The sequence below is a fragment of the Staurois parvus genome, unplaced genomic scaffold (genome assembly GCF_062004578.1).
Source record: "Staurois parvus isolate SC_StPar_1 unplaced genomic scaffold, SC_StPar_1.0 ptg000339l, whole genome shotgun sequence".
NCBI lineage: Eukaryota > Metazoa > Chordata > Amphibia > Anura > Ranidae > Staurois > Staurois parvus.
This window is the reverse complement of record NW_028318135.1, coordinates 1101-13678: the sequence shown is the minus strand read 5'-3', so window position 1 is coordinate 13678 and position 12578 is coordinate 1101. Positions and strand designations below refer to the sequence as shown.

At 40.4% G+C, this 12578-nt stretch overlaps 1 protein-coding gene across 4 annotated transcripts in view; it reads right to left on the bottom strand.

Annotated features, from left to right (window-relative positions):
* The window catches only part of CYLD (CYLD lysine 63 deubiquitinase), a 170682-nt gene extending 164267 nt beyond the window's left edge, over nucleotides 1–6415 (bottom strand). For 3 of the 4 annotated variants that reach the window (XM_089684204.1, XM_089684203.1, XM_089684205.1), the window contains exon 1: nucleotides 6146–6397. The gene's annotated coding sequence lies outside the window, so the exon portion shown is untranslated. Of the gene's footprint in view, nucleotides 1–6145 lie in introns of all 4 variants that reach the window. The other variant, XM_089684206.1, reaches the window with a different exon arrangement.
* Between the last annotated feature and the right edge of the window lie 6163 nt (nucleotides 6416–12578).

Sequence of the window (12578 nt, the reverse complement as noted above, 5' to 3'; positions counted from 1 at the left end):
AGTGTCAGTAGATCACTGTCACTTGATACATTGCACACAAAACCGCAGTGTTCGCAGAATCAGGCCTGATCTCTGTTAGCACTTGCCAGTAAATTTTGATGACTCTCATATGCAGCAGAGTGCCAGTACTAGTGCCACACTACCTTTTGGTGAACTGGTGAGTACCATCGGTCTAGTACATCCTGGTCTTTCACATACCTCCTTGATTTTTGGAGCTGTTTTTCACGGAATATCTGTATGTATTGATTGTGGATCAAAGCAATTTATATGCACAACAATTTATCGCTGCCAACCCAAATTCAAACCTTGCCAGACCAGTCGCATGGAAACTCATTACGGTTTTCGAATTTACATTTTTTTTGGGCCTAACCCTCAACATGGGCATTACTAAAAAAAAAATTAATTGCGGTTGTATTGGTCCGCAGACCCGATTCATCATATGCCCGTGTTCTCTGCTGCCATGGCCAGGCATAGATATGAGAGTATAATGTGTTTTATGCATTTCAATAACAATGCACTCTGTCATCCTCGGGGTGACCCTGAATTTGACCGGCTCCACAAAATTCAGCCCCTCCCAAATCACCTTAACCAAAAATTTGCAGATGTCTATACTCCCCAGCAAAACATCTGCATTGAGGAGTCCCTCATTAATTTTTCTGGCCGCCTTGCATTCAAACAATTTCTCTCCAGCAAGCGTGCCAGATATGGGGTCAAGATGTAGAAGACCTGTGAGAGGGCAACAGGCTATACTTATATGTTTCGGATTTACGAGGGAAAAGATAGTCACGTGGAGCCCCCTGGATGCCCAGACTACATGGGGAGCAGTGGCAAGATAGTTTGGGACTTGGTGTCATCCTTTTTCCATATGGGGTACCACTTATACGTGGACAATTTTTATTCAAGCGTGCCACTATTTAGACATTTGTTCAATCTTGGAACTGGCGCTTGTGGCAAAGTGTGACATAATGTGTGCCCACCATTAGAAGTGGGTGGATGCAGGGCGGTCTATTCTAATGGTGGGCATACCACACACTTTTTCTGGCAGAGATTTCTTCTTTTTTTTTTGTATGCAGCCTGTGGACTGAATGAAAAAAAGAGAACACAGCATATACACCCAACAAGGACCAGCGATGTACTGGCACATCAATGGACTATGAATGGTTATACCAGGTTGATGCCTACAGCTGCAGGCATCATCCTGGTATCGTTTTTTTTCAGCCGGCGATCGGCTTTCATGTAAAAGCAATCCTAGTGGCTAATTAGCTGCAGGATTGCTTTTACAAGCAGCGGGAGATGATGCCCCCCTCCCTCCCCCACTGCCTTCCACGGCCTTCTCGGGCAGTCTCGTGCCATCGGGGGAACCTGAGAATGCAGCCGGTGTTTCTGCCAGCTGACCATAGAGCTGATAGGAGACCAGAGTGGTGCCAATCATCTCTATAGCCTAAGAACTCGGAAGCTACAAGCATTTCATCACTTCAGTTTAACAGGATATAAACAGCGCCATTTGTAAATTGGGAAAGCATCTGATCACACCGATTTGGTTTGATTAGATAATGTAAGGGCAGAAGAGATATCCAGAGTCTGATAGACCCCAGATTTCTCAAAAAATAATATATGACAATGCCCATTGAAGTTATAGGGGATATTTGCATTCCCTGTTATAGCATTAAAAGTGATAAAAAAAATAAAAAGGTACAATGTAAAAATAATTTTAAAAAAATCAAAATAACTAATCGCCCCTCCCATGCGAGCACACCTGTGTGCACAAGCCTTGACCCTGTGCCGGTATGTAAACAGCGGTTGCACCATGCATGTGAGGTATTGCCGTGAACATCAGATCAAGGGCAGTAATTCTAACACTAGACCTCCCCTGTAAATCTAAAATGGTAGCTTTTAAAGCGTTGCCTATGGATATTAAACATGTTTGCAGTTTATCACCATTGCACGTAGTTTTAAAGCATGCCATGTTTGGTATCTATTTACTCAGCTTTTGAAAAATCACTGCATGAGTACTATGTGCCATAAAAAAATTGTAGTACCCACCATTTTATGCAGTAGAGTGTCTGCTTTAAAAGAATATATAATGTTTGGGGGTTTAAATTAATTTCCTACCAAAAAATACTGATTTTTTTCATGTGAACAAAAAGTGTCAGAAAAGGCTTGGTCTTCAGGTGGTTAGAAGAGTGAGTGATCTGTGGCATAAACTTCTAATGCTGGGCATAGAATGCCCCCACCCCCCAAAACAACCCCTTTTTGGAAAGTAGACACCCCAAACTATTTGCTGAGAGGCATGTTGAATCAATAGAATTAATTTTTTTACCACAAATTTTTGGAAAATGAAAAAAAAAAAATTTGTTTTTTTTTTTTGTTTTGGTTTTTTTTTGTTTTTTTTTTACACAAAATTGTCACTTAAATGATTTACTGCTCACACATGCCATGGGTATATGTGGAATGACTCCCCAAAATACATTCTGCTACTTCTCCCGAGTAAGGGGGTACCACATGTGGGAGACATTTTGGCATTCTAGCCAAGCACAGGACACCAAACTCCAATAAGCACCTTCAGGCTTTTAAAGGGCTTTATTTCCTCATTACACGTCCAGACTACCTATCACAGTTTCGGAGGCCCTGAAATGCCAGGATAGCACCTAACCCCCCCCCCCCCCCCCCCAAAGACCCCTTTTTGGAAAGTAGACACCCCAAGGAATTTGATAAGAAGCACGGTAAGTATTTTGCAGATCTCATTTGTTGCCACAAGTTTTTGGAAAATGAAGAAAAAAAACAAAAAACATTTTTTCTATTCTTTTTTGAGATTTCAAAACCTTGTGAGAAAAAAATGAGATCTTCAAAATACTCACCATGCCTCTTTTTAAATTCCTTGGGGTGTCTACTTTCCAGAAAAGGGTCATTTGGGGGGGTTTGGTGCTATCCTGACATGTCAGGGCCTTTGAAACTGTGATAGGTAGTGAGGAAGTTACGCACCTTCAGGCTTTCAAAGTGGTCATTGGATTTCAGGCTCCTGTATGTGGCTAGGCTCCCAAAGTCTCACACACACGGTATCCCCATACTCGGTAGAAGTAGCAGAATGTATTTTGGGGTGTAATTCCGCATATGGCTTCTGCGAGAAATAAATAAATTTAAATGACAACTTTGTGTACAAAAAAAAAAATTCCAGAAACTTGTGGGAAAAAAATAAATCTTCCATGGACTCAATATGCCTCTCAGCAGATAGCTTAGGGTGTCTATTTCCGAACAGGGGTCATTTGAGGGTGTTTGTACTATCCTGGTATTTTAGCACCTCAAGAAATGTGATGGGCAGTCAGAAAGCAAAAGCTGTGTAAATTCCATTATCTATACCATAGTTTGTAGATGCTATAACTTTCACACAAAGCAATAAATATACACTTACTGGGATTTTTTTAACCAAAAACATGTAGCAAAATACATTTTGGCCTAAATTTATGACGAAATTTTAGTTTTTTTGGGATATTTTTTTATGACCGAAATGAAAAATATTGTTTTTTCCAAAATAATTTTTTTTCTTCAAAATGTTTCTGGTTGTAGCGCCAAAAATAAAAAGTGCACAGGTGATCAAATACCACTAAAAGAAAGCTCTATTTGTGTGAAAAAAAGGACATAATTTTCATGTGTAGCAAAAAAATGGTGTAAATTGCAGTATCTATACCATAGTTTGTAGACGCTATAACTTTCACACAAAGCAATCAATATACACTTATTGAGATTTTTTTTACCAAAAACATGTAGCAGAATACATTTTGCCTAAATTTATAACCAACTTTAAGTTTACTATATATTTTTTATAGCTGAAAGTAAAAAAAAATTGTTTTTCTTCAATATTTTTGGTCTTTTTTTGTTTATAGCGTGATCAAATACCACCAAAAGAAAGCTCTATTTGTGTGAAAAAAAAGGACGTAAATTTTGTTTGGGTGCAGCATTGTATGACCGCGCAATTATCAGCTGAATTAGTGCAGCGCGAGTAGCAAAAAGAGGCCTGGTCAGGAAGGGGGGTAAATCCTCAGGAGGGCAAGTGGTTAAGAACACAAGCTAATGTGACAGTTAGCATTCCTAGCATGCTGGGAATTTAATTGTTTTTGTAAACTGTTAAATCGACTGGTTTAGTTCTGCCTTACGTTCACACCAGAAGTGATTGAAAACTGATGAGAAAAATGCGCGGATTTCACTTGCAGAGCCATGAGTTTACAACAGTTTTCAGGCTCGTTTCAGTGAGTTTTCATGCACGTTGACATCAGTTTTCATGAGCATCAGTTATCTGCCCTGTTCACACCAGAGTGTTGTTGTCGTGTCAGTTTTGTGCCACACTTAAAACTGTATACACATTGCAGACTCCTGCACAGAAAAAAATCAGCAAGTGATACCAGTGTTGTGGTGTGAACAGGGAACATAGAGAACAATTTTTTTTTTGTGCATTTGTAGAACGTGTACAGAAAAACGGATGTCTCTGCACCATGGTGTGAATAAGCCCTTTAAGTGGTTGTATATCTCAGACATGAAGTATGAACATATACAGTATCCCTTGATATTGTGTACTTGTCTCAATTTTAGAGTAGTAAGGTGTCAATTTTGTCTGCAGCCTCATTCCTCTGCTATCAGCATGAACAAAGTCTGACAAGTTTTCCTGACACCAAAAGAAAAATGGTGACAGGGGAGGGACCTCCAGATGATGGACAGCCTCAGCTCAGTTCCTGTGTGCTGTGAGGTGGAGGTAATCTTATCCCTCCAATCAGCTCTCAGAGCTCTCCTCACTGAGCTCTGCAGAGTGTAATTTCAGTTTCAAGAGAAGACTGCAGATAAGCACAGTGGCTAAGCGGTTAGCATTTCCCACTAGCACCACTAGGGTCGCTGGTTCAAATTCCAACCACAGCACTACCTGCTTGGAGTTTGCATGTTCTTCCTGTGCGGATTTCCTCCGGGTACTCCAGTTTCCTCCCACACTCCAACAACATACTGGTAGGTTAATTGGATCCTATATAAATAGGTCCTAGTATGTATGAATGTGAGTTAGGTCCCTTAGATTGTACGCTCCGTGAGGGCAGGGACTGATGAGAATGTGCAATATATGTAAAGTGCTGTGTAAATTGACAGCGCTATATAAGTACCTGAAATAAATAAACAGGTACAGCTGATGTAGGAAGAATTCACTACACTGGCCAGTCACTACACTGAGCATATATAAGGGTTTAAAGCAGACCTCCGGTTAAAAATTTTATTTTCCCATGCAGTGGGGCTGTGCCCACACTGTATGGGTTAACTGCTCTTTTTGTCCAGGAGCTAAGGGAAAAGTTGTACTTACCTCATCCTCTGATCCTCCAGAAAACAGCACTCCCCCACATCCAGCAGTGGACTGTTCCTGCCATCTTCACATCCAGAGCTGGTCAATGGGCATAATGGCATCAGGCACAGCCCATTCACAAGACCGTTAGCATGGGGGGGAGACCGGTCTTGTGCTCAGAGGATCGGCAGATTAGGCAAGCTTTCTGAGCCCCTAGGCAAAAACCATCATTAACCCATGTACTGCGGGCACAGCCCCACTGCATGGGAAAAGAATCATTTTGCCTGGATTTCTTCTTTCAGTGTCAGTAGTAAGACGAGCCTGACTTTGCGGCATGTGTCAGCAACGTGACCCCCACTGGTACAAATGTTTGCCTGGGTCAGGCGCAGGTCGTTCTGATGGAACCCCCCACCAGAAGAGTGTGTTGTGTCTTGATAGAATGCCTTGTAGAGGGAGAAGTCAGCTGTCCTGGCTGTGTGATGACAGAAGTCAGGTGAAGGGCTCTCCTCTATTCCAGTGTGTACATGGAGTTCCTGTGTCCTGCTGATCCCGGTATATATGGAGTTCCTGTGTCCTGCTGATCCCGGTATATATGGAGTTCCTGTGTCCTGCTGATCCCGGTATATATGGAGTTCCTGTGTCCTGCTGATCCCGGTATATATGGAGTTCCTGTGTCCTGCTGATCCCGGTATACAATGCCTCCTCCTCCCTCCCCCACCCCCCCGCACACCTGACAGTACTGGGTACCACACAGCACACTCCATCCTCCCTAGCACACCTCCTCCACACGGACTGCTGCCTGTCTATGTCCTGTACAGGAGGGCAGCATCTCACCTCATACAGAAGGTCATAGCGACATTCGACTCCTCTCTTCTCCGCTCCACAAGTCTTCCCACAGATAAAACACAAGCCGTTCAGCCCATAGGACGTACAGAGAGCGGCCCTCAGCCCGACACTCACCTCCGGCGTGTGCGCCTCCCAATCAATAATTCACCTGTTACTATAAATAAACAACTACCTCATATTCACAACGCTACATTCCTCACTGCCACAACCGAACATACAGCCGCGAAAAACCCCGCCTTCTTCCCCGGGTTACACCCAGCACTTGGGACGAGCCACCGCCCACTAGCCCCAATTTTCCTTGCTATTGGTAGACGGTGACGTCTATCTGAAGGCACGCCTCCTTTAAGGGAATTTCCAGACTTGCTTTGAGTTTGGTAGCGTCGCGCCGGTGGGCGGGGCGAGGCATAGAAAGAACCTATTTTGGTAAGGCTTGATTGGACCCGCTGGCTACTATGGTGTGTGTTGATTGGCCATGAGAACTGCTTGTCAGACGCAGTCTGTCATTGGCTTGTCATTAGAATGAAGTGTCTGTGTACGTTTAGTAGTGAAGAACATGACAGAGTGTGATCTGTAGTCACCAAATCAATCAGGAAACATTGCACTGAAATCATACCCTCAAGCGTGATCTGTAGTCCAGATACATAGGTGTGGTGCAGACAGTATATCATATCATATCGTATCTAGTATAATGACAGTGCAGACAATGTATATAGTACAGGAATAGAACAGAGTGTATGTGTTGTACAGTATGACAGTGCAGACAATGTTGTGGTATATAGTACAGTAATAGAACAGAGTGTATGTGTTGTACAGTATGACAGTGTAGACAATGTTGTATATAGTACAGTAATAGAACAGAGTGTATGTGTTGTACAGTATGACAGTGCAGACAATGTTGTTGTATATAGTACAGTAATAGAACAGAGTGTATGTGTTGTACAGTATGACAGTGCAGACAATGTTGTTGTATATAGTACAGTAATAGAACAGAGTGTATGTGTTGTACAGTATGACAGTGCAGACAATGTTGTTGTATATAGTACAGTAATAGAACAGAGTGTATGTGTTGTACAGTATGACAGTGTAGACAATGTTGTATATAGTACAGTAATAGAACAGAGTGTATGTGTTGTACAGTATGACAGTGTAGACAATGTTGTATATAGTACAGTAATAGAACAGAGTGTATGTGTTGTACAGTATGACAGCGCAGGCAATGTTGTACATAGTACAGTAATAGAACAGAGTGTATGTGTTGTACAGTATGACAGCGCAGACAATGTTGTGGTATATAGTACAGTAATAGAACAGAGTGTATGTGTTGTACAGTATGACAGTGCAGACAATGTTGTATATAGTACAGTAATAGAACAGAGTGTATATGTGTTACAGTGAAGGAAATAAGTATTTGATCCCCTGCTGATTTTGAATGTCTGCCCACTCACAAAGAAATGATCAGTCTAAAAATCGAATGGTAGGTGTATTGTAACACTGAGAGACAGAATAGCAACACAAAATTCAAAAGAAATGCATGTCTAACAAATTATGCACTGATTTACATGTTCATGAGGGAAATAAGTATTTGATCCCCTATCAATTTTACCGACAAAGGGGTTGCTGTGGGAGCACGCTTTGCTCTAAGTGTTGCAAACCTCTTTATGGCACACTGGGAAAGGGAGGCAGTTTATGATCACCACCCAGAAGGTTTGAGACTATATAAAAGGTATATTAATGATGTCATTATAGTGTGGGAAAGAGATGAGGGAGCCTTACTTGATTTTCTTAATCGACTTAATAATAATACTAGTTTACTAACCTGTGAAGGGGATACCACCGTTGCAGACCTATACTATCCGAGAAGGGTGGACCAGGCCGTGGATGGTTATTCTTGTTTTCTAACAGACGTTTTGACCCTTTGGGTCGCTTCAAGGAGGTGAGGGGGCAATTCAACCATTTATGGATTATTTCCTTCTGGTTGTCACGTGAATTTAATTATATCACCTTCACCTTCTGAATCACTGTATTATTTGTTGGTTTATACGCACCATTGAACTATTTGTTTTTTATATACTTTTTTTATGTATATATTTTAAATGTATACACAATTACACACAAATTGTTGATGGTTTTATTACCTATACACAGTTTGTAGATCCACATGCTGATGATGATGATTTTCAATTATTGTAAATCCCACATACACTATCCAATCAAGATTTCATGAACTCTAGAAAGTGCAGCGCAGAGTGTTGGTGTTTTCTCTTGTATTAGTACAGTGATAGTGTAGACAATACATACAGTATTGTGTTGGACAGTAGGGTGTAATATAGTATAGTGATAGTGCAGACAGTATTGTGTTGGACTGTAGGGTATTATATAGTATAGTGATAGTGCAGACAGTATTGTGTTGGACAGTAGGGTATTACATAGTATAGTGATAGTGCAGACAGTATTGTGTTGGACAGTAGGGTATTATATAGTATAGTGATAGTGCAGACAGTATTGTGTTGGACTGTAGGGTATTATATAGTATAGTGATAGTGCAGACAGTATTGTGTTGGACAGTAGGGTATTATATAGTATAGTGATAGTGCAGACAGTATTGTGTTGGACAGTAGGGTATATTATATAGTCTAGTGATAGTGTAGACAGTATTGTGTTGGACAGTAGGGTATTACATAGTATAGTGATAGTGCAGACAGTATTGTGTTGGACAGTAGGGTATTACATAGTATAGTGATAGTGTAGACAGTATTGTGTTGGACAGTAGGGTATTATATAGTATAGTGATAGTCCAGACAGTATTGTGTTGGACAGTAGGGTATTATAGTATAGTGATAGTGTAGACAGTATTGTGTTGGACAGTAGGGTATTATATAGTATAGTGATAGTGCAGACAGTATTGTGTTGGACAGTAGGGTATTATAGTATAGTGATAGTGCAGACAGTATTGTGTTGGACAGTAGGGTATTATATAGTCTAGTGATAGTGCAGACAGTATTGTGTTGGACAGTAGGGTATAATATAGTATAGTGATAGTGTAGACAGTATTGTGTTGGACAGTAGGGTATTATATAGTATAGTGATAGTGCAGACAGTATTGTGTTGGACAGTAGGGTATTATATAGTATAGTGATAGTGTAGACAGTATTGTGTTGGACAGTAGGGTATTATATAGTATAGTGATAGTGTAGACAGTATTGTGTTGGACAGTAGGGTATTATATAGTATAGTGATAGTGCAGACAGTATTGTGTTGGACAGTAGGGTATTATATAGTATAGTATAGTATAGTATAGTGATAGTGCAGACAGTATTGTGTTGGACAGTAGGGTATTATATAGTATAGTGATAATGCAGACAGTATTGTGTTGGACAGTAGGGTATATTATATAGTCTAGTGATAGTGTAGACAGTATTGTGTTGGACAGTAGAGTATTATATAGTATAGTGATAGTCCAGACAGTATTGTGTTGGACAGTAGGGTATTATATAGTATAGTGATAGTGCAGACAGTATTGTGTTGGACTGTAGGGTATTATATAGTATAGTGATAGTGCAGACAGTATTGTGTTGGACAGTAGGGTATTATATAGTATAGTGATAGTGCAGACAGTATTGTGTTGGACAGTAGGGTATATTATATAGTCTAGTGATAGTGTAGACAGTATTGTGTTGGACAGTAGGGTATTACATAGTATAGTGATAGTGCAGACAGTATTGTGTTGGACAGTAGGGTATTACATAGTATAGTGATAGTGTAGACAGTATTGTGTTGGACAGTAGGGTATTATATAGTATAGTGATAGTCCAGACAGTATTGTGTTGGACAGTAGGGTATTATAGTATAGTGATAGTGTAGACAGTATTGTGTTGGACAGTAGGGTATTACATAGTATAGTGATAGTGCAGACAGTATTGTGTTGGACAGTAGGGTATTATAGTATAGTGACAGTGCAGACAGTATTGTGTTGGACAGTAGGGTATTATATAGTCTAGTGATAGTGCAGACAGTATTGTGTTGGACAGTAGGGTATAATATAGTATAGTGATAGTGTAGACAGTATTGTGTTGGACAGTAGGGTATTATATAGTATAGTGATAGTGCAGACAGTATTGTGTTGGACAGTAGGGTATTATATAGTATAGTGATAGTGTAGACAGTATTGTGTTGGACAGTAGGGTATTATATAGTATAGTGATAGTGTAGACAGTATTGTGTTGGACAGTAGGGTATTATATAGTATAGTGATAGTGCAGACAGTATTGTGTTGGACAGTAGGGTATTATATAGTATAGTATAGTATAGTGATAGTGCAGACAGTATTGTGTTGGACAGTAGGGTATTATATAGTATAGTGATAGTGCAGACAGTATTGTGTTGGACAGTAGGGTATATTATATAGTCTAGTGATAGTGTAGACAGTATTGTGTTGGACAGTAGAGTATTATATAGTATAGTGATAGTCCAGACAGTATTGTGTTGGACAGTAGGGTATTATATAGTATAGTGATAGTCCAGACAGTATTGTGTTGGACAGTAGGGTATTATAGTATAGTGATAGTGCAGACAGTATTGTGTTGGACAGTAGGGTATTATATAGTATAGTGATAGTGCAGACAGTATTGTGTTGGACAGTAGGGTATTATATAGTATAGTGATAGTGCAGACAGTATTGTGTTGGACAGTAGGGTATTATAGTATAGTGATAGTGCAGCGGGTATTGTGTTGGACAGTAGGGTATTATAGTATAGTGATAGTGCAGACAGTATTGTGTTGGACAGTAGGGTATTATATAGTATAGTGATAGTCCAGACAGTATTGTGTTGGACAGTAGGGTATTATATAGTATAGTGATAGTGTAGACAGTATTGTGTTGGATAGTAGAGTATTATAGTCATATACTTTATTTAAAAGCCTTCATCTGCAATAGGTGGGAACAACCTGTTGAATGGGGCTGTTTGTGATATTCCCTGTGAAGCTCAGTGAGAATCCCTGCCAACAGTTGAGGGTAGAAAGCCCCATTGAAATGGGAGCCTGACAGCACCTGCAACTATTCGTGGCCATTTGCATGTAAACACTCATGTAGACTGTCGGCATCCTGGACATGAATGGGGTCTAAAGCAGCATTAAACCCAAAATCAAAAATGTAATATATTGCAGCTTAAAAATCCTTAGATGTGATGACTGCATTACTTTTCTTTTTTTAGGCCTTTTTTCAATGTATTTTATTCTTTTATTTAAAATGTCTTAAAATTTACAGGGGTTGGACATAAGTATGTAAAAACTACATACATGGTTTGCAGGTGTGAAAGCGACAACATGTTTTGCGTTGAAAGCAGAATTGATGTAACGTTCTTTTGCTTCCGCTGTGTAATGAGACACTTAGCCAACAGGTGGGAAGCCTCATTTTTGTCATTCACTGCGTGTGCTACCGGTAATGCAGAGTCATGTCAGAGCTTACTGAGCTTCAAAGAGTGCAAATATTTGGTGCCCGCTTAGCTGGTGCCTCTGTGACTGAAGTTGCCAATTTATTTGCTGTGTTGCAAGGTACAGTATCAAAGGTTATGACGGCATACAGTGAAGGAAATAAGTATTTGATCCCCTGCTGATTTTGAATGTTTGCCCACTCACAAAGAAATTATCAGTTTAAAAATCGAATGGTAGGTATATTGTAACACTGAGAGACAGAATAGCAGTAACAAATTCAAAAGAAATGCATGTCTAACAAATTATGCACTGATTTGCATGTTCATGAGGGAAATAAGTATTTGATCCCCTATCATTCAGCAGGTTTTCTGGCTACCAGGTATCTTTCATACAGGTAACAAGCTCAGATTAGAAGCAGTCTCTTAAAGGGATTGCTGCTGATCTCATTTTGTTACCTTTATAAAAGAAACCTGTCCACAAGAGCAATCAAAGAATCAGATTCCAAACTCTCCACCATGGCAAAGACCAAAGAGCTGTCCAAGGATGTCAGGGACAAGATTGTAGACCTACACAAGGCTGGACTGGGCTACCAAACTATCGCCAAGCAGATTGGTGAGAGGATCTTGTCAATGATCTCCAGGCAGCTGGGACCACAGTCACCAAGAAAACAGTTGGTAACACACTATGCCGACAAGGATTGAAATCCTGCAGTGCCCACAAGGTCCCTCTGCTCAAGAAAGCACATGTCCAGGCCCGTCTGAAATTTGCCACTGAACATCTGAATAATGCAAAGGAGGACTGGTTGAAAGTGTTGTGGTCAGATGAGACCAAAATCAAGCTCTTTGGCATCAACTCAATTCGCCATGTTTGAAGGAGGAATGCTGCCTATGACCCCAAAAACACCATCACAACTGTCAAACATAGTGGTGGAAACATTCTGCTTTGGGGGTGTTTTTCTGCTAAGGGGACAGGACAACTGCACTGCATCAAA